Below are 22867 nucleotides of genomic sequence, written 5' to 3'. Positions count from 1 at the left end.
GGTTGGTGTTTTGTTTATTTCATTTGATTACGCCAATGTTATACTTCATCACAAGATGTAATTTCCACCCATGGCAACTTAACATGGCAGCCTTCCACACCAACCTCATTTCCATGTGCAACGTTTGAGGTAAAAATCTGATTAAAAGTCTTACATTTTATAGTTATGACATTTACAATAAATAAGGAAATTAGGGAAATGCTGTTTGTTTCAAATGTACTGAAAATAAGAGTAAAAACTGAGGAAATGATGCAAAACCCTTAGCCCCTTCACAGGGAACCCCACACCTCCAGTGCCACTGATTTAAGTTAAAGTTTACAGACAGCTGCTTTTGTTTATATAAAAAAAATAAACATAAAAATATTGTTTTTATCTTGCTAGTAAAAACAATACTTAACTATGTTTATACAGTTCTGAGGTATGCATAGTGCACTTGAGTACTATCATGTTATATAACATATTAACTCACTTCACTTCATATTGTACTTTTCACTCTACTACATTTGTTCCTATAGCTTTTAGCACAGTTTCAGTTTTTAATAGATTGGTGCGTTAGCATTTTTATGCATCAAATACATCTGATGGTTGGACTGCGATTTGTTTGCACTGTTTTTTCAATTTTAGATTATTGCTTGCAACGGTATTTTAACACTGTAGTATATCCACTTCCACTAAATTAGAACATTCGAATACTTCTACCTCCACCACCTGTATACACCGATTAAACTCAACAAAAGTACAAACACAGTATATTTAAATCTATTTATATTTTAAATATAGGTCAGGCTGTTGATGATACTGTTAGTAGCTGAGCAGGTGTTGCCTTTTAATTACACATGTCCAGGTAAAAGCTTTAGTAAACGTACACGAATAGCAGCAGTTCTGTCATCTGTTCACTCTTCAAACGATGTTGCCATGTTACATTACCACACTATTGTGTAGCTCACATGACAAACAATGTAACATCTGTTAGAGTCCCACATTGAAGTAGAGCGCGTGCTGTAGATCAGAGTGTGGCTTTGCAGCATCTCGAGCAATTACACGAAAGCACAAGCACCTTTCAGCAGCGCTTCTATTTAAATGAACAATCACAGAGCCAATGTCTTTTGTTCCGTTCCCCAAAACGCCGGCGTGTGTCAGCCATCCGTCTTCCTGTTACCTCTGCTTGTTCTCTCAGTAAGTCACACCACAGATAAGTAATAGCCTGTCTCTCGCCACCATTTCACCTCAGCGCCTCCAAACTGTCCACAATCATTTTCTTCTTTTCCCTCTGCCTCAGCCACTTTTCTTCTCTTCCCCTGCTTTGGCCGATGACCCCCCCCCCCCATTCCCCACCTGCCGTGCTGCACTGTTTACTCCCATTTACCTCTTCACTGACAGATGGCATTAGTAGACTGAGTTTTCACGCCGTTATGAAAAGTGCATTTTTCTTCATTTTCAGCTTCTGGCAAACTGGTTGCACGCACCGTTAAATGATTCAATACAATCCCAACAAAAAATGCCACGGTTCTTCTTTTCAGCTGCGTCTTTGTAAATCATGAAGTTTTCCCCCATGATCACAGCAAGGTACTTTCTCTTTCTTTGATTGGTGTCAGTTCACCTGCAACTTTCAGCAGTTCTTGGGCATTGTTGAAGTTCACCTATACATGAGTATGCACATGTTTTTAGATTTTTGTAGGATTTGCACAGGGATATGGTGGTAAATTGTTTAATCCAGTAACATTCATAGTTCCTGAAAAAACACAACAATAATTGCAGTTGTTCAGTTTTGAATTATTTCCCTGTTACCCCTTTTCAAAGAAATATGTGTAAGTCTGAAAAAAGCATGAACAATTTTATGTTTATTCATTACACTTAGAGTTAATTCCGATATTTTAAATTGCCTTCTTATAAATAAGTATTTTCTTATTTATTTGTATATGAATTATAAACATCCCACCATATTATTGGGCCAAATTAATAAAAACATGAACAATTTCCAATAGAACATAATTTTGCAGGGCCCATAGTTTGTTGTGATCTTCCAGAGGAAATTATTTGTCTCTGTAATTGAGGGAATTACCTTAAAGGTATTTGATTAATACACTGCCAATTGATGAGTTCCCTTTAATTTCAAGAGCAACCTGCATAGAAAGACAGCTCTACTTAAAAAAAATGCATGGCAAGGCCACAAACTGTGTGAGAATCAAGTAGCTCAGTGTTGCATATCTCTGTCAGGAGCCTACTTACTGACTTACAGCCTACTTGTGTAACTGACCTTACTGAGTCAATTGACTGAATCCGTGACTCCTCTGTATTTTGTGATACCAGTTATATAACATTTTAGCCTTGACCATTATCATGACCACAGTCAGATGCTCATAGCCACTTAACTGTGAGGACAGGAAAACTCATTCTAGAGACAAGGGAAAGATGTCGAGAAGAAGGTTCAGTACAAAGTATTTTTATATTTATCTTTGAATATATAGGTATAAAACTAAGAGGTTATTTGTACTGATGAGTATCAGACACCAAGGCTGTCACCCACTTCACTTCATTCTCATGATAAAACTACTTAATACTCTACTCATAACTACCACTTCCTTTCACTTGCCTCTTGATGTAATCAGCAACAGAAGAACATTTTGTCTGCAGCCTATACATTCCTGTCGTTATCAGCAGTGGTGGGTAATTTAATTTCATCATAGGTGAAATTAAATAGGATTACTTCGTAGTATACTGCAAAACAACTACTCCCAGTGGTACAATTTATTGAAAATCTAGTCAACTACATGTAACGAAGTAAATGTAATGCGTTACCACCCACCTCTGGGGGTCAGTGCCCATGTTAAAGCAACAATGAAAACATCCCAGTTGATCATCGTGGGACTGAAAAATCCGACGCTCCAAACTGGTGCGAAATCTAACAGAGATTTATTTCTCCTCATCAAACGGAGAACATGGTGATTACGTTGGTGCAGTGAAAATGTGAAATGATCCAATCTAAGTGGGCAACCGTTCCAACGTGGCCCGGCACCATCAGTTTCTCCGAAAATAAATAGATTCCACTGGGCAAAAAAAACGTGAAAATCAGAGTCATCTTTCTTAATCTCTTCCTGGCTTCTTGGAAACGTCCTGGCCTTTTGGAGGGAGTAATGAGCTCACAGGAGAGTTTAATGATCCATGTCCTCAGCCTTTGCTCCAAATACAAGATGTGCCCCACTGCAGCCTCCCTCCATATTCAGTAAGGAGCTGAGCTGATCATTTTCTGCATCTTAGTTGCCTGGGGTAGAGCTGCTGTAAGCTCTTTGAAAGCTTATTTATGTTTATGATTAATCAAACGTAAACAGAATTTTAAAAAAACGAAAAGAACACATCCTGGAAGTTTTTCCAGTATTTCACACAATATTTGTTCTGTGTATGAATTACAGTTATCTGGATTATATGATGTTAGATTCATTCAACTACTATGTGGGCTGAAAAGCAAACAGCGATTGTAACTTCTCATAAGTATAGAAATTGGACCGCTACCTAGGACAACCAATTCTCTAGGTTATATTTTCACCTCTATACAAAATCAATGATAGGCGTTGCAGGAACTGTGATATTTTGTGGCAAATTGTGCACAAACACTCAGAAGACTGCAGCTCGGGTGAAAGAAGCCCATAGTACGCTGCAGTCTGTAAAGTAATTGAGTGAGGCCAATTGTTTCCGAATGACACAGCAGCTCGGAAACAACACACACACACACACACACACACCCACCCACACACACACACACACACACACACACACACACACACACACACACACACACATTCAGATATATTTACACATTTACCAACCATCGGCTATATTTTTGTAGAGATGTGACCATAGCCTATTAACTGCTTTCTGTGTTTGAGTGTGCGTGCGTGTTCTTGTGTGAGTTTGTGTACGTGTATCAGTGTTTGGGCATGATCCCTTGTCCGGGTGATTAATAGCACTTTCTTCTCAGCACTAGCTTGTGATATGAGTTTCCTATTGTCAGACACATGACCTCAATTACCACGCCACAGATCAGACAAGAGCAGCGGGAAAGCGGCCGCGGCTCTGCTCATGTTGCAGCGCCTTATCGCATCGGGGAAAAACATTTGATTGGAAAGTTAAAGCCCTTAAAAGACTGTTGGAAGTGGCTTTAGTTATCTTCTGCTTTGCAAAGTGATAGTGTGCGTGCTGCCGTCTGTGTGTGTAACAGGCGTACGTGTGTTGTGCACCTGCCTTTGTAGGCACACATCTTGATAATGCACTGTTAAGATAACAACTGACCGAGTTTCAAGGTTACCTTTTAATGTCATTCATACTCTTCCTAATTACACTGCTAAAATTGTATGTCTTTTCATGCAAATTGTAACAACGTATGCGACAGAACATTAGTTATGACGAAACGGAAAAAACTATGAAGGTGGGAATGTGTGCGCACCTACAAAAGAACCTTGGCAGAATAAATAATTTATAATAAACAACAACAATAGTATACAATACAGTAAAACAGCAACCAGGTATGAAACCACATATTTTAAAACCAACTATGGGCAAATATGGGCACGAATTCAAACCAACTGGATTAGTGGAATACACATTTTACAGGCCGCCCAAAGAAAACAATAGAGAGACTCCAGCTCATTCAGAATTCTGCAGCTCGGCTGTTGACCACAACCAAGAGGAGAGAACACACAAGTCCAGTTTTAGCAGTTTGTTAAACAAAGGACTGACTGTAAAGTTCTCCTCCTTACATACAAGGCTGTGAATGGGAGATGACTCAGTTATGTAGCTGACACTCTAGATAACAATGCTCCCTCTAGAACACTGAGATCACCTGCAGCAAGTCTATCAGAGGTTCCCAACAACAAGCAGAAGAATATCAGAAACGTAGCTTTTGTACAAGATGCTCCGAAGTTGTGGAACAGACTGCCGCTAGATATCAAAGAAACTAGTTCAGGGAATGACTTCAAAAAAAATATTTCTCTTTGTTTTCAGCCTTAAACTAAATCTTATTTAAAATGTGCCCGCACTCCCACACTCTTATATTTGTATCAATTCCATTCTTTTCCCATTTTATGCATTTTGCTGATTTAATTTAATTTATTTATTTCCTGTTTGTAATCATTTAAACATGTTCCCTAGTGACGTCAATTGAGGGAATTTACCAGACTTTGCGCTGCTGCCTCTGGAGCCACACATACAGTAAGACTGCTAAAGAGATTACATAAAAGGTGCAACAACATAACCAGAATAAAATTGGTTTCCGTACGATTGACTGTAACTGAATAATTTGAAGCTGCACTAATATTTGTGGCTTAGTAGAAATCTTTAGACTATTTGTTATAAAAGAGCTGATGAACCAGCAAAGAATGATCAACCAGATTTGTTTGTTTGTCAATTAATTATAAAATGTTTAAATGTTGCATTCGTTTGTTTTCTATTTGACAAAGTTAGTGATTTCAGTTCACTTTTGCCCATTTGGTGTACACTCATTTTAGCCGCAGGCAACAGCTTCAACACAAAGCCTTGATAAATTCACTGTTTGCAACCTGTTTAGCAATGAGCAGACTCAGAGTTTGCAACTAGCTAATGACCATAGTGGGGTTTAGTAAGTGGAGGAAACTAAAGCAGAGCTATATAGAGAGTTAATAATGGTCTTTAAATACTTTCTAATGTTGATACAGACACTGATGAATTCATGGGAAGCCCTGATTTATTGGGAGGAAAAGCAGTTATAGACATTTTCATTTATAGCACACGAGTAGTGATGATGATTTTTAGCAAATAATTCTCATTCTATGCATTGGGAGTCACCAGGTCAAAAGACAATGCCCCGTCGACTTTCCAAGGAACAAATCCACAGCTTTACATTAATATTCTCTTTGAGGTTTCATCCATTCTTCAATTGTTTCAACTATTTGTTTGCTATAAAGTGTTGGTTTGCCAACAAATACTTCAAGAGGCTGGACCATACTAGCATCTCAAGTGTAGGAAATCTTTAAACGTAGTATTTGATGACTAATATCAAATATGTTTAAATAGCTGCCTCCGAATTATACATTTTGAAATTCATAAAATAAAATACACAGGCTGGATGTGAATTAAATTTTGCCCTATTCAGCTGCGTTCTTCTCTCCTTCACTCAGTGACCTGGCACAGGAAAAATGTGTGAAGTCCAGTTTGCTTGAAAACGGCTTCAAAATTAATTAGATGCCTTGGAGTTTCTGTCAAAACATTCCAACAGCAATGAAAATTCAAATTTGCTTCAAACGCCCCTAAAGGTGACATTACAGAGCTTGTTAAATTGTGAAATGTCAGATGAAATTGAAAACAGCTTTTACAGAAGGGTAATTTCAGACCCAAGGAAAGGCGTGTCTGCAGCAAACCGACCACAAGCAGTGTTGCTGTGAATTTACTATCTTACTATTGTTTCCTCCATCGGTCTTCCTCTCTTACTCCGCTCCTCATCCTCCTCTCTTTACTTTGTCTCACTGTCATGGACTCCCCCGGTTGTCCTCGCTACATTCTCTCTCAATTACATGACCTCCTTCCTCGACCTCAGCCCCCTCCGCGGCTGTGTCAGGTGTCAGCTCTTTACCGAGCTCCGGAGCAGCGCACTCCTAAGTGTGTAAGTGTGATCGACCCTGCCAGCAGCCAGGTAAAAATAGGTGCCTTATTTATTCTATTAGAGCCTGTCATTTTAACAAAGAAGCAGCAGAGGAAGTCTCACTCCCGGGGCCAGACAATGGAGCTGAGGAGGAGGGGGAAGGAGAGCAGCAAGAAAGACCTGGCAGAATTGATCCACAACTGACCCTGACCTCTGTGACCCCTTCACACCCACACACACCTCCTGTCCTGCTGGTAATGACAGAATGCTCACTGCTTATACCAGCAACGTTGTAGTATCTCTACATCAAGTCCACACATGGTCCAACCTTCCAAAGCTATACTCTCTCAAATCTGTATCCGTTATTAGATATATCTACATCTAAATGTAACATTACATGTAAGAGCACATCATATTTCCTTTGTTGTACTGCAATACTTACATGTGATTGTCCAAAGTAGTTGTTTTGACCAGTTCAATATTATTTACTGTCATCAAACTGAATTTTGTTGCGGATTTCTTTATTGACAAGAAATGCTCAATATTTATGACACTGAATATATACATAACACAGTACCATTCTATAGTCATATGTAGTACAACTAAATACAAATGCATGTTGAAATATATAAGAATTAAAGTGAAAGTAGAAAGAAAATCTGAATAAGTGAGGTGCAAATACAAATACAGGCATAGTTCCAAATGAAAAACAATGATTCAGACTGAAATTAAAATAAAACTATCATAAACTAATGTACACAAAACTCCACACAGTTGTATGGTGCCTGTACCTGTTATATTACAGAGTATATATATCAGAAATACTTAATGTACTATCATTAACCATAGAAAGTAAGAAAAAATGAATTGTGTAAAGGGTACATTTGCATAGATTAGCGGTCGAAAGAATTACGGCTTCATATATTTATCTTTTTTTAATAGAGAGGGTAACAGTGGTCTTTGGGGAGAGTTGGCTTTAGAGTTGTTTTTACAACAATCAAAAGGAATTTCTGAAAGATCTGTGTGTTGACCCTATACATGCATCTTTATATACAGTCTTTATACGGTGAGAATGATCTCACCATTTCAATGGAAGCATTTTTGTTGCCATTTTTCTGATTTTCCAGAGGATGTTGACATTGTTGATTCCACATGAAAAGCTCAGTTTGTCTGGGTAATGTTTCCTGCAGGGAAAACAACGATCAATGAGCAAAACATCAGAGCTGCTGGAATTACCATGTTTGATACAGGGAGCAATTTAGACGTTTAGAACCAACTAATAAATTTGATCTGCCTGGACTTGAGCTGCATTAGGTTGTTTAAATGTTGATGATTGTTGCAGCTATTCTTGGTTTAATGATAGGGCATTGGGGCTTTAATGTGCAAACTGCATTGACACTAAATTGAGGTAATCAAGAGATTGACAATGTTGGTTATCAAATTGATTAAATGTTATATAAATTATCGATTAATACTTCAAATACATTCCAGATTACTTATTATGGCTGTGTTCAGTGTGTACAATGAATGCACCTCCAAAATACTGTACATTCATTGACATTCTTCCTGTGTGTGGCTCCATTTTGTTCCCTCCATGTGCTCACTGTTCCTTTATCAAGACAGATGCTCACAAAGTAGGAAATGTCATCCAGCAGCCCTTTAGCCTGAGGCTGTACAGTATTCTATAAATATTCTGCAGGTACAATAGGTCTCGGTCTCGCTGATCCTACTAAGGCCATCACCTGACACCTTATACAGAGAGTTTTTATTTTTTGTTGAATATTCTATCCCACAATATGGCTGCCTGTAGCCATTAATTAGAAAAGCAAATGTCATGTGTTGTACCCTTGATGGGTTTTCTTTTCTTTTATGTCATATCTTACATAGTATGTGCATTGAAATGCGCTTCACAGGATTGGTTTGGTGGTTTTGCATGTTAACTGGTGGATGCTAAGCTGGTATTAGTTAGTATGTTATGTTGTGTTCAGTTGTGGAGAGATTTAGTGTTTTTCTTTGGCCAGGCTCAGTTGTGTTGTGTTTCTAACTTGCTGTTGTACTTCATTAATCACTGCCAATATAGTAGTAGCTCTTAATCTCCCTGAACTGTTAAGTGTGATGTAGCTCTTAGTGAAGTAATTCCACAACTTTTCAATTTTGTCCAAATCAAATAACAAGTTTGGACGAGATGCTGTAAGTTGTTTAGCAGTGTCCTAATCACTGTAAATGAGAATAAGGCCTGAGTAAATGAACTTAACTCTCTAGTACTGATAAAATGATTGATAAAGCAACATTCAGTTTTTCCTCCCCTACAGTGAACTGCTCCATGGGCCAGTCAGAGATGATTAACTTAGCTCACTTACTCATTCGAGGTACTTTACTTCAATATAAACGCTATATTACATCATATTTTAGCCTATACTGCTGTGGCGTGTTAAGAATTTAAATACACAATATATTGATGGGCTTAATATGAGGAAACATTGTACATTAAACTGCCCAAGAGGAGGCCTACATTAAGTACTCAAAATTATAATGTTGTACAACATTTAATTTATAGCTTACAAGTTAAGTGGGCTTTAAAAATTGAAGTAGTTGAGTTTGAAATTTCACACTTAAATTGAAGTTTCTCGTTTAAATTTCACATTTACAGAATGAATAACAATGACTCTTTTATTGATGTTTCTCTGTCTTAATGTACATTTTTGCAATAGATCCTCAATCAACAACAAATCTTTTACCGGGCATTGTGAGGCAAAATCCTCCTAAAGTTGTGGAACCATTCACCACTTTTATCTGACAAGTTTATTTGGGAACACCCAATCTCTGCTCAAGATCTGTCTTTTCTGACCTATTTCCTCTCTCTTGACAAACCGTAGGCGCCAGAGACAAGTTAGGTCAAGGAGTGACAGAAAGCAGGAGTCCATTCAACCCCGCAGGAGAAGAAGTGATGTGAGGGTGTGGAGGGCAGAGAATAAGGCGGAAGAGGGGAGAGAAATGTTGACGTGATTAGACAAAAAGATGGACTGACGAATTGGAGGAAGAAAGAGGAGATTTCTCAAAATAGGGATTTGTAGGAGGTTGGTGAGACATTCAGAAGTGAATAGGAGTTTTTTATAAAAAGGAAAAATAGCAGCATGGTAGGGGAGAGGAGCAGATTAAAAAGAGCGAGGACTGATTATGACGAGGAGGAGGAGGAGGAACAAAGGAGATTTGGTGGGGAGGAGATGCACAGTGGAGCAGCCAAGATACAGAGAAGACAGTGAGGAGGTGTGGATGGAGGTGTGGAGGAGATGTCATCTGTCTCTCCGCGGAGGAGGAAGAGGAGGAGGAGGCAAGGTGATAAATGTTCAGCTTGTTCCGACACCCGACAAGTACAGACAGACATGTAGCAGATGTTGGCAGGTGTGTGTGTACCCCAATGCAATTTTGTTCAGTTCATATGCAACAGAAATAAACAAATCATAATAGCACAGAACTACTTAAAAGGATTTTATACTGGTGCTATTCTACATACAGTAAACATGCAAATATCAACTAAAAATGTAGTGTCCATGAAAGTAATGCAACATTTGGTTGTATTAGGGTCAAATTGTATTTTATAGATATTTGAAATATACAGCAACAGGCCCTGTTTCATTGGTGTCATGAAAAATGTAACATGAGGGGAAACATCACAGTTTAAGTTCTCTGGCAAATGCCAATCGAGCGGTACAGTGCTGGGTTCTGAGCACAGATCCCTCTAGAGGACGTCTGGCCCTCATGCCACCCTCTTGGAGTCTATCTCTGACAGTTTGGTCAGAAACATGCACACTATTCTGCTGGATGTGATTTTGTAGGGCTCTGACAGTGCTCCTCCTGTTCCTCCTCGCACAAAGGAGCAGATACTGGTCCTGCCGCTGGGTTGATGCCTTTCTACGGTGCATGTCCAGTTCTCCTTGTGTAACAGCTGGTCTCCTGGTATCTCCTCCATGCTCCTGAGTCTGAGCTTGGAGACACAGCAAACCTTCTTGTGACCGCACGTATGAATGTGCCATCCTGGAGGAGCTGGACTACATGTGCAGCCTGATCGGGCTGCAGGTACCACCTCATGCTACCAGTGGTGGCAAGGAAACTATCATAACACAAAACTAGGGAATAATCAGTCAGAGAGAATGAGGAGAGAGCAACTGCCTGTGGCCACCACATGTAAACTATTCCCTGTTGGGGGGTTGTCTTGCTTTTTGCCTCTATTTCCCTTGTTGTCACTTTAATTTGCACCAAATCAGGTGAAATTGATTCAGAATCTTGCACTACCTAAAGGGACAGATTGATTTCCCTGCAGTTTAACTGACTTGGTTTTGTACTGTGACAATTAAGTGCTCCCTTCATTTGTTTTGAGCAGTTGTATATAGAAAATAAACATATTTTATATGGGTTTTCATATCGTTGAACATCAGCTTATATCTCCACTGATATGTCTGTAAAAGGCTCACATCAGCCAATATTATTGGTCAGCTGATAATTATATCGGGCTTTAGTTTCAATGCTCTAATGAAGGAGGATTCAAGGGGATGATTGCAAACCATGTGGTGCCTTTTTCATAACTGTAAGATTTGTATCTCACAACTATAAGATGCAGATGTATATCAAATCCTGAGTCATAATTATAAGCTACAGCAACATAATTACTAGAATAAAAGACAGTAGCAGCTTAATTATCTAATTAAAAGAGTCATCCTCAAGCACTTGTCTTATTATTATTTACTGTTGTATACATTCAGTTTGTACTTTTGTAAAACCAAGCATAAATGCAAGATAAGTTGAATAAATACCACAGCATGCATGGATTTCCTTGTTTAACTTTATTATATGCACTGTGACAGCTATGTCATTTACACAACTGACAAACAGAATGTGATTTTCTTATGTACACATGGAATATTTCTCAAAGTAAACTCGCGAACATGAAGAAGCCAATCATTAGGAACATAAATATACATAATGTCACTGTAGGGCACTGGGAAAAAAGGGCAAGAGAAAAATTATTGTAATTAATTGTGTTTGCTCTTCAGTAATTGAGTCTCCCGCCTCAGGTCTGAGTGTTCAGTAAAGCTGCTAGACAAACATGTCTTTCAATACGTATTGTTTCTCAAAGCAGAATCCTAATGAACAAATCACAGAATCCTTACAGACTCCTTTTTTTGCATTTATTTTTTAGATAAATACATTTTATATTTGAGTTCAGTATCCACCTTGTCATTGTGAAACCAAATTAATATATTGAGTCAAAGTCACAGAAAAGCTTAAATCAAATTGTCACAAAATGTTTCATCCAGACTGTGAAATCCACATTAGATATTCTCAGTCACGTCAGACAAGCACAGATACTTACCCCACATGCTCGTGTGAACACGCAGACGTGTGCGTTTACAACGAGACGCTTGAAAAAAAGACAGCTTTAAATCTGCTATCTACCAGACAGCTGTGAGTCATCCTGCTTGCTCAGCAAAATCAGCCAGTTTAGACAGTTTTATTCCATCTAAAGTGAGAGCTGAAACGATATCATCAGGAATGAATCGTCCGTCTGAGTCAGCTCAGTGTGTGATAACTTGGGGCCTTTTAATTTGAAAGGAAAGGGTAGGGCGAGTAGAAAGCTGAATACTGAACACTGAGACGTATAAGATTGTTTCCTAAATTATATTTCATATGAGACAGTAATGCATCACAGCTTTTATTTTAATTGAAGCATTTTCATACATCAAGCTTCGGTTAAAAAATAAATAAACGACTGTGGACATCATTTGCATTAGTCAGTCACTGTGTCCTTTTTTGAAAGCATTCAATTGAGAAAATCCTCACTAGAAGAAAATATGATCACTGGTTATTTGTTCAAATGGTTACCAAGACGCCGTGTTGCCATGCAAACTGCCTCTCTGAAGCTCAGTTTCCAGACGTTTCACAACACTGCTACTGCACCAGAAACAGTCAAGATCAGGGTGTGTGGTCGGAACAATAAAGCCTGGGACTGGACTTCAGGAGATCGCTGTTTGCATCATATTCCCTTAAGAGTCACCATGAAACATCATCTACCTGCTACGGTCTGTGTGTCTGTATGTGGAATTAATATCTAAGAACCGTTCATCTTTTCGGCTTCGCATTTGACATGTGTCTTATTAATGACCGGAGGAAGAGCAGTGTTTAGTCTGGAGCATTTTGGACGCACAATATGTTCAACATTAATAAACAGCGTGTTTACAATACCAGGTGCATTTGTGACGACAACTGATTCTCAAGTTCTCGGTCCTGCATACTGAGTCAAGCCTCACTGAACTTTGAATTAACAGGTGAACACCTCTTTGTGTTCCACAGCAGGTCTTTACTGCAGGTCAGTTTTACAGTTTTCAGAAATAAAATTGGAACCACCTTTACCACAGGACAAGCAGTACTAGTTTGAACCCACATATTGTTCCCTTCAATACATATTTGCTGCAGCAGTATAGTCGTGAAGTCCAAATCCATCTTTAATATAGAAATAAAAAGGAGCACCTTCATCCAGGGAGTCTTAGTCTTTGTACCTAAGCCTGACCAAATCTGAACTACTTGAAACATTTATATCCAGGTGACAGATCAGTTATTGCTTCAATATCATAATCTCTAATAGTGTTTTTTGTATTTGCACAGAATCTGTCGTTTAGGTTTGTAGAGTTATTGAACAAGATTATTCATCTGAATCTCTAGTTCAAAGCAAAAGGTGTACAAGGTCGCGTTAATTAGCATTGTGTGCTTTGGACTGACTCACAATACGCTACAGTAAAAGAAATTCTGACATTTTATATTAGAAAGAATGAATTCACTACACCATTGGCAATGATTCAAGCTGGCAGGGTAGACATAGAGAATATAGAAATACACTGCTGCAATGTTGAGTGTTGATGTTTTTGTGCTGACCTTATACTGAACTCCAGTTAATGGTTGAATCATCTTCAATTCAACTCTAATGTGCGTCTAATGTGTTTCTTATTGTTGTTTTACTGACAACATAATCATCTATAAATTGAGCTTTACATGCTTATAATTACACTTGAGCAAATTACCCACTGAGACAAAGTGCTACGACCCTTCACCTTCACCTCTTATCTTAAATACACTGTTCACTGAAGTACGGGCTGCAAGCCAGTTGTGATTCACTTTGTGTTGGAGACCCCTGTGTGTCATTCATTACTTTCCAATCATGTCCTACACGACGTGTTGTGGTCGAGCCACTTGAATTTCCTCCCTTCTCCACAGAAATGTAATTCCACTCCGAGGCAGTCAAGGTCGACCCACAAAAGAAATTTAAACATTTTATTCTCCTTGACGGGAAGATGTGGAGGAGTAGATGCAGGAGTTGAGGGGCAACTGGCCTGGCATCGTAATCGTTTTACCTCCTTCCAACAATGTCTTTCTTGTTTTTCTCGTTTTTTGCTCTTGCAAGAAAAAAGCAAGCGTGTTGACCTGTTTGCTTCTTCTTCTTTTTTTCAAGTACTGAGTTTTTTGCCATTTCTTTCCCTGTCTTTTCATTTTCTCATCTGTCCTCCTTCCCTCTTTAAGGCCTGCCTGCAGGGAATTTATTGTTAAATGTTCACAATCTTGCTATTTTTTTTTCCCACCCTCTAGCATTTTTTGAGCATCTTTTGTCTGCCTGTTTCAATCTTTTTCTCCTTCTCTCCGTTGGTTATGACAGATTAGACAGTAATATCTACTGTCTGTCTGCTGCCAAAGCGTTTTGTATTCCGACCTGAGCTGTGTTGGTCTTTTTCTTTTCTTGCAGTTGAAGCAGCAAACTTTGAGGAATTTCTGGCAACAATTGCTCATTTGAAAGTGTGATTTTGATTATTCAGATTTGGTTTCATACTTTATTGCAATATGTTTGATATTTGATATTTTTTGTGCATCAAGATCGTATCAGCCTTTTATGAGAGACACAATAGCACTAGACACCAAAAACTAGAAAATGGAGCCACATCCCCCTATGAACTTTATTGGAAATGAGTCCAGTCGTTTTTCAGTAATCCTGCTCAAAGACAGACAGACAAACAAACGGCAATAAGCATCTTGGCAGGGGGTGATGAGACAGAGGGGACACAGTTGACATTTCATAATAGGTAAGAAATTGTACAAAAAAATGAACATTTCTAGACTTATTGGCATCAAACTGAACCCCAAACTTCTCCATGGCATTTTCAAACCCTAAACGTGTGACAGTAACCTTGACAAAAGGTTGTATGGTGTTGCTACTGTGTCACAAATGAAGAGTAAAGGTTCCAAGTGAAGCCCTTTCACTGACTGAGATAATGGAGCTGAAATAACAGTGCAGAGAACTGTGAAAACGTACAAACTTTTTAGATTAACACCAAATGTGAGTAAACATATACTCTGGCGAGTAAAATAAATGCTCTCACTCACTCACCATTTGTGCAAAATTGTTGAAATAGGCCCACACCGCTGCATACTTTCATCTTTACCACAGGTTATATATCGAAAGACTAAGTTTCACAATTTTTCGGTTGTGCCTCAAGAGACAGGAAAAAACTAAATGAAAAACAATCAAACCAAACACTTAATCATCTATCCAGCACCTTGGTGATTCACCCAGACCAGTTGGGTTGGTTGAATCTCTATAAACAGATTATGCATATCCAAATGCAAGATTTTGGGGCTGGACGACTCCTGGTTTCCATTTCCAGTTGACCAATCACGTCTGTACAGGCTTTGGTCACCGCATGTCAACAGTCTGCGTACAGAGCAACAGAGGCAGAGCACATTGACTAAAATGCATTGGCTTTCATCTTTTTCTATTTATCTGCATTCATTTGCAGAAAGCAATAGAGATTAGTTCAAACGTTGTCTCGACCTAAAACACAAAAATTATCACTGTTTGTGCGGAGAGAGTATTTGACTCGTATGATAAAAGAAACTTGAGGGACTGTAAGTAGTTTACATTAAACCGAAGACAGAGTCTTGGCCCAGATTTCTGCTGTCTATACCAAAGACCCAAAATATTGGCCGTTGCTCCAAATTCATCATCAGACGATAGTGACGATGCCGCTCTTCTCCCTCTCTCTTAGGTCCATGTAGGGTTAGCTTAGCTTTTGTCGCAGATTTCTTTCATTAATAGCCACTAGTTTGTCTTAACATATATTAACCAAAGAGACTTTTCTCACACACTGGGATAGACTTTTTTAACAAAGCCACTATTTTACTTTGGGTCACACTTCCGCGGGTGCATTTCAGCTTATGTTCCCTTTTTGAGTGAAGTACTGGAGACCGGTGAATTGTCTCCAGTGCCTTTCCAATTGTCACAAAGAATAAAACAGCTTTATTTATTCATAACCTTATCAAATCTTTGTTTACCTTCATTGACGGAGAAGGAAATTTCATTAGGAAGTTAGGGAGGGATAGATGAGAAGAAAGAGGAGGCGAGAAGAAACATAAACAAACTCCAACTCGAAACGTAATAAGTCAACTGGTGAGTTTCACACACAAAGTTGCAGTGGAAAAAAAAAATGTATCCAAAAATAAATATACAGTAGATTCAAATATTCTTCAGGAATCTATGCATCATATATCAGCCCTCTCCAGAGCACTCCTGCGTATTTAAATTAAATATGAATCTGCTACTGTGTGGACTTTCCTTGCTACTGAATTAAACTTTGTCAGTCGCGCCGTTCCCACCTCCATCACCACAAACCCCACAGTGCCACACCCTGTCCTATCTGTCAGCCCAATTTTCTCGACCAGATGACCACCAGCTTTCTGCAGGACAGTCCGATGTGTTGACACTAATGAGCGGCCGGGCCGATTGTCCTCTGCAGCTTGTCCTTCTGCTGCTCTCAGCTCCAAACTGCAGCATTTATCACTTCTTTTGCTATTTATAAACCATTCTCTCTTCGTGTGTGTGTGTGTGTGTGTGTGTGTGTGTGTGTGTGTGTGTGTGTGTGTGTGTGTGTGTGTGTGTGTGTGTGTGTGTGTGTGTGTGTGTGTGTGTGTGTGTGTGTGTGTCTTAGCACTTTGTCATGCATATTTACAGGGAAACTAATGAGCAAAGGGGAAAAACAAACCCAAGGGGTTTTCTATGTTTTATTGCCCCAGTCACAGATGGAAACAGGCTTTTCAGACCTGAATGACACTTCATTGATTTCACTTGAAAAACACCATCCACACTAGTTGTGCTCTCACAATGGCTTCTCACAGTATTTAAAAGTAAATGTGTGATCTAACACATTTCTTTTTTATAGTTAGCACTATTTTTACAGTGGATTTATAGATGATGGCAAACTGCAAGAGTTTGTCGGACGCAGCCTTCTCTTCCTTCATTAACTAGGGATTAGGTGAAAGCCTTGTCTGTGTGCTGTGCTGGGTACAATGTTCGTTAATTTACGATAGTGTGTGTGGGTGTGCATGTGTGCTTTGAAGGCATTTTCCCAACTTCCAGTTTAGCTGGTCTATGATTTAATGAGGACGTGTGACAGAAATATCCTTCCTGTAGAGAGACAAATAGCAAGGGGTAGAGAGATGCAGATAAAGAGAGAGAGAGAGCGAGAGATATCAAGGACATCTGGAGAAAATATCTTAAAAGACAGCCGGGATGTCCAACATCTGGGCCACAGACTGGCAATCCACAGCAGAATAGATCATCAGAATGATCTTTCAGCACAGTGTCAATCTCTCTGTGAAATATATCACACACATAAATATTTGCAAAGCTACCCTTATAAAATAAAAGCACTCAAGCCTTTCCGTTGACTGAGTTAATTAATTTTTTTATATTCTTAATTGTGAAGTATTTGCAGGAGCAGAAGATTCCCAGATTCATACTGTATCGTATTGGTATTTGAGTACCTAAGACTACTTTTAAACAAGGATACAGTAGTCATACAAGAAACCTAACAAAGGTTTTATTAAAAGTTAAAACCTAAATTACTTCAGGTATGCGTAGTAATCTTCCACTCTCCCTCTTTCTCCCTTTCACACACACACACACACACATTTATGGCCTTTTCAAGTCAAACCCTACATAAAAACATAGCACTGTTAATAGCAGCTCCACTGCAGAAACACAGCTAATCGCAGCCGGTGTGAACAACTGACGGCCAGGACACGCAGCAGAACCCTAGTGCAGCCGTCCCGCAGTGCAACCACAGCCAGTGTGGCCCGGGAGTCAGTGGGTAATCTATCAGCTTCCCTGCAGTGTCTTCACAAATGTCTAAATGCAGCAGCTTAGGCAGCTTTGTAATCTTCTGCCTGATTTGAGTCCATTTTAATTTGGAATCAAGGCACGTTACTGAGCTGTGTGTGTAGTGTTTGTGTGTTTTCATGTTGCAAAATCTGCCTTTCTGATGGGATTTGTGCATATCAGTGCACAAGTGGATCCTGTTAATATCATTGCTTCTCATTGTGAGAACCCCCATCACAGACACACAGCCACATGCTGGTCTCTGTTCATAAAACTACATGAGGATTATGAACGTAACCAACATTTAAAGGACAAAAAAATGTTTTGTTCATAAACAAAAACAAACCCATGTATATGCTCAGGGGTTTGGCTGCTTTAGCTCTACATATTCTGGTATCACCAGTTACCAGTTTATCTTAGCAACATTCAGATAGATGCTGTTCCTGTTAGCTGACGTCATGACTCTTCTCTGGTAGCTACTGGTACCCCATGTTTGAACATTTGTAATTATCCTAAAGCTGTCTCTAGTTGTCACAAGGACCACTGTTATATAATTGACCAAAATCAAACTCAAATTTATATTTTTTCTTTGTGTTTTTCTATGAATCAATAAATAACATATGTGCTATTCTCATTTGTAAAATAATTAGTAACCAGCAGGAAAAAAGTACCACATTATATACATTGTCTTGATGATGGAGCTCTTTGTCTTTCCATAAATCATTGGGTATAGCCTGGATTTGTGTCGAGCCAATGACTTTATTCAGTTTAAATCTTAATTTTCCATCATTAAGTGAGGTCACTGTTCAGTCCACATACTTTATATGAAGATTGATGAAGCTTCTCTACTTCCTCCTATTATCCAGAAATATCCTTCAAAAATATCCTGGACACAAACGCTGGCATCTTGCACCATTGACACCACTTAGAGCCAGTCTGCACAGTAGTGATCATGAAGTGGAGCCGCAGTATGGGAGGCCCCGCCGATACACATTCAACCAATTGGTGGACAGTCTCAGCTGTCAATCATGATGATTCACCCCCCATTTGTATTACATCATAACTAACAAACATTATTGTAATAATAGCTACCTAAAATGACAGAAGCCATATTCGAGAAAAATTAAATTGACCCACATATTTTGACTTCTTAGTTCTGCCAATGTCCCATCCACTAAAATGGAGGAGGCGTGTTTATGACCTACACTGCAGCCAGCCACCAGGTGATGATCGAGAGGCTTTCGCTTTACTTTGGGAGCTGCTCTTTCCTTGATGTTTATTTGCCGTCTAAAGTAAACACTATGTGACACCAGCCTAGTTCAATTTTCACTTTAAACAAAAGATAAACGATCCTCTACTTTATGTATTTCAAAAGCATGTAATTGAATCTATGCAGTGGCAAACAGTAATGATGTTTACTTGTACGCTACACTCTGAAAAGCTCAAGAACATCTAGTTTCTGCTTGGTTAGAGATGAGATAAAATAAATATATATAATACACACACAGCTTCAGTACTAAAGAGTGAAATCCCATGTTCCAATTCCTTTACTTGATAATATACTAATATATGTCACCAAATGGAAGAACATCCCAGAATAAGAGGGCTCTGCAGATTATTTGATATTTAAAGGCCACAGATACATAAACATAATCAATTCATCAGAATATTTATTATTGAACTTGAGTAAAGTGTTTGGCAAAACAATAAATTCTACACTATGACTGACCAATGTCGAATTGCCATGTTATGCAAAAAAAACATATTTCCCTATGGTGCTGTTTCTGTGGTTCAGAAACAGGCAAACTCTGGAGGTCATGTCTGAACTTTACAAATAATCAATTCAAAAGTTTCTCTTTTGAGACACTTTAAATAATTAGCATTTGGCATGGGGCTGAGGTTAGGTTTTAGCATTCATCCCCCTCTCAGTTCACAGCATGCATGAGGACCTCGGCCCGTTGTTCAGCACATTCCTCACTTAATGCTTTAAACCTGGTAGTGATTAGACAGAAGACCTCACAGACACAGGGAAATGCAGACAAATTCTTAACAGAAATTAATTAGACTGTGTTCCACATTCTGCATGTTGATTGGAGACATTGCTTATCAGAGCCGTTTCCAGGGTGAACTTGCTTCTGTCTGATTTGAATCCTGACTTAGTTTGAGCCTGGCTGTCAGAATGTGATGGTTAACAAGTGGAGCTGGTAAGTGACAAACAAGGAGACTGGTACTGAGAGACATGCTGTTCAGCTTTTACTCAGAGTCTAAACTTTGATATAGACTCTTCACAATATACCAGTGGAGAAATATTTCTTTGTTAACCACTGCATCTATAGAGGAGCATTCTTTTGGCTGATTCATCAAATCAGCTGTCATACTTTAAATGTAGAACAGCATCATTCCTCAGCCTTTTCGCTCCATGTTGCATAATATAATTAGATTCGTGCAGCTCTTTTCATAATCAGCACTTGGTGTGTTTCATAGTTGAAAATAATGCCAAGTCAGTGTTCTGCCCACACCCAGCACGTCTAGTCTGGCCCCATGCTTAAACTACAATCTGTCATTTCATTTCAATCTTTCAAACAGGGAGGGTAAATGAAGTTAGTTTGTTCTATCCTTTAAGTGTCGGAGTTTCAGCCCACAGTTGATCATTTTTGATTTAACATTGGAATAAATATATAAATAATGAAAAGATATTGAGTCTGATGACATTTGAAGCACAATTAATCTCTCCAGGCAATTTCTGTGCCAAAACAAATGCCTGTGATTTATTTATACAGTCATATATCCTGCATTTATGGGAGGATGCATAAATAACGAGAAGATAATATAAAGACAATGTTTTATTGCAATGTTGCTGGATCTGCAGAAGACCAGTGGGTTTCCTGAGGGTCAGTTTTGTTTGGAAAATTCTCCACTTAGAAATAGCTGCTTCCCTATAGAAACATAATTGCCGCTGAAGAGATGTGCCAAATGAGTCCTACACTAAAGATGGACAGGGACTGTGAGGTCATTAACCCTGAAAACTAAGCCATGAGCAAGCGTTTTAAAGAAATGTAGTATTTCTTTTCAAGTATTCTTTTCACTTTGACATTTCAGCAAAAAATATATAGTTGAATCACTAAACCATATGTTGGCATGTTTTCTTTCTGTTTTTTCACCATTTTGGTCTTGTGTGAAACTACTGGATGGATTGCCATTAAACTTGTCACAGGCTGTACCAAGGATAGACTGTAATGGATAACCTGTCATGTAGCACAATCCAGTTACTCAACAGTAAGAATACTTTAATTAAGTCTTTGTTCCTAATTTGCATGTCAGCAAATGATGATCAATCTGTCTGTCCATCCGTCCACTATCTATAGCAATTATTGTTCGAGGGTCGTGGATGTGCTTGAGCTACTCCCAGGTGACGTAGTGTGACGGTGTATCACAGTGCTGATATGCAAAAGCAAACAATCAATCACACGTACACACATTCTTGAGTCTCCAATTAACTTAACCTCAATCTGCATGTCCTGGGTGTGTGGGAGGCAGCCGAAGTGTAGTTGTTGCCCGAACCTAACCCTAGGACTCCAGTCTATTGTGTGAAAACTATGCATTTTGTACTCAGACTATCTTCTCCCCCGCCCCAACTATTACCCTCGCAACTCCACTGCTATCAATAAATGTAGTGCTTCATTCACTCTATCCAAAAAGTAGCATTTCAACATAATCCCACCTGTAATTATGTTGACACCTCAGTAGGTTTTTGGGAAAGTAGTTCAGAAGGTAACTTCTAGGGGACGAGGATAGATGTTTACCTGTAATGCAACGGTGTATTAATATTGTCAGTTAGAATCATTAGCATTTTGAAATTGATTTCACCATGACTTACAGGGATCCAACTTCATGGCATTCCACTTGAAAATGTGCATAAAAACATATGGATGGAAATGTAGTCCTGCAGCTGCGAGCTTGGCTGTTCAGAGTCTGCCTGGTGTTAATGTATGTACCTGTCAGCCAGGCTCAGTCACAGACTGTGTAATTGCATGCTGCCAGAGTAAATCAGATGTTAATTACCGGTGCACAGATTGAATGAGAGGCTTGAACATATAAAACTGCCTGTGATACTTAGCGATTCTGTTCCATAGTCTTTGTAAATCTTCTCAATGGTTATTATCATGTTTATAAAAGAAATATGCGCTACATATAACATGTCACCTCTGGATACATTTTAGTGTGGAAAAAGTTCTAAACTTCTGATTCTCATTTCCTGCAACTCCTGCAACCGTTATTTTGTGGAGAACTCATTGTCCTTCCCACATTAAAGAGCATGTTTCCCATATGGAAATGTATAAAGATGTATTTACATTAGCTTCTGTCTTCTCAAGTCTATATGCAAGTTGTTACCATTTTTCCCATTAGGAACAAACTTATGTGTAACTTTAATGTCCAAAATTATGAGTCCTAACTATATGTCTGCTCCCGGTCAACTGAAATATTGAAATATTAACACAAGATCAGGTGAAAAGATTGTAAACTCAAACCGAACTGTCAAAATGTAATCTTTGTTGGAGAAGGCCCTGCTAATTAAAGAGAGAATGGAACCTTTTTGCTCGCATTTTAACAAAGTTTGGGGCGGCTGATTGGTTCTTTAAGTATTTTAATTACCGCTCATATGGGGAAGACTTCACGCTCCAGCAGCGTTTTTGTTGCTGAAGATTGAGATGGTCACGGATGAAAAATTGCTGAAGCAAGAGAACGTAGTATAATGGATGAGTCAGATTGAAATATGATGAGATAGTAGGTTACAATGATGTCTGTGTGTGTGTCTGCAGCTGTGTGTGTGTTTGCCTCAGTGTGCATGTGTGTGTGTGTGTGTGTGTTTGTCTGTGTGCAGTGGGACATGGCAATCCATAGAACAAATGAAGAGTGATGACGATGCTACTCAAGAGGTTTTATCATAGTGTGTGCCCATGTCTTTTTATAGTTATCAGAGCCAATTTTGGTGCAATTCCATCATTATGAGGACATTCTGGCTAGTCCTCAGAAATTCATAAGACTTTAGTTTTTAGGGTTAA

General features: G+C 38.8%; 1 protein-coding gene across 1 annotated transcript in view; it reads left to right on the top strand.

Moving 5' to 3' along the window:
• Window positions 1-22867, top strand: part of astn1 (astrotactin 1) — a 406706-nt gene that overhangs the window by 255415 nt on the left and 128424 nt on the right. The gene's annotated exons all lie outside the window — the stretch shown is intronic.

This window comes from Limanda limanda, chromosome 13 (assembly GCF_963576545.1).
Source record: "Limanda limanda chromosome 13, fLimLim1.1, whole genome shotgun sequence".
Taxonomy (NCBI): Eukaryota; Metazoa; Chordata; class Actinopteri; order Pleuronectiformes; family Pleuronectidae; genus Limanda; species Limanda limanda.
Note: the sequence above shows the minus strand (reverse complement) of the source record. Positions and strands in the feature narration are given on the sequence as shown.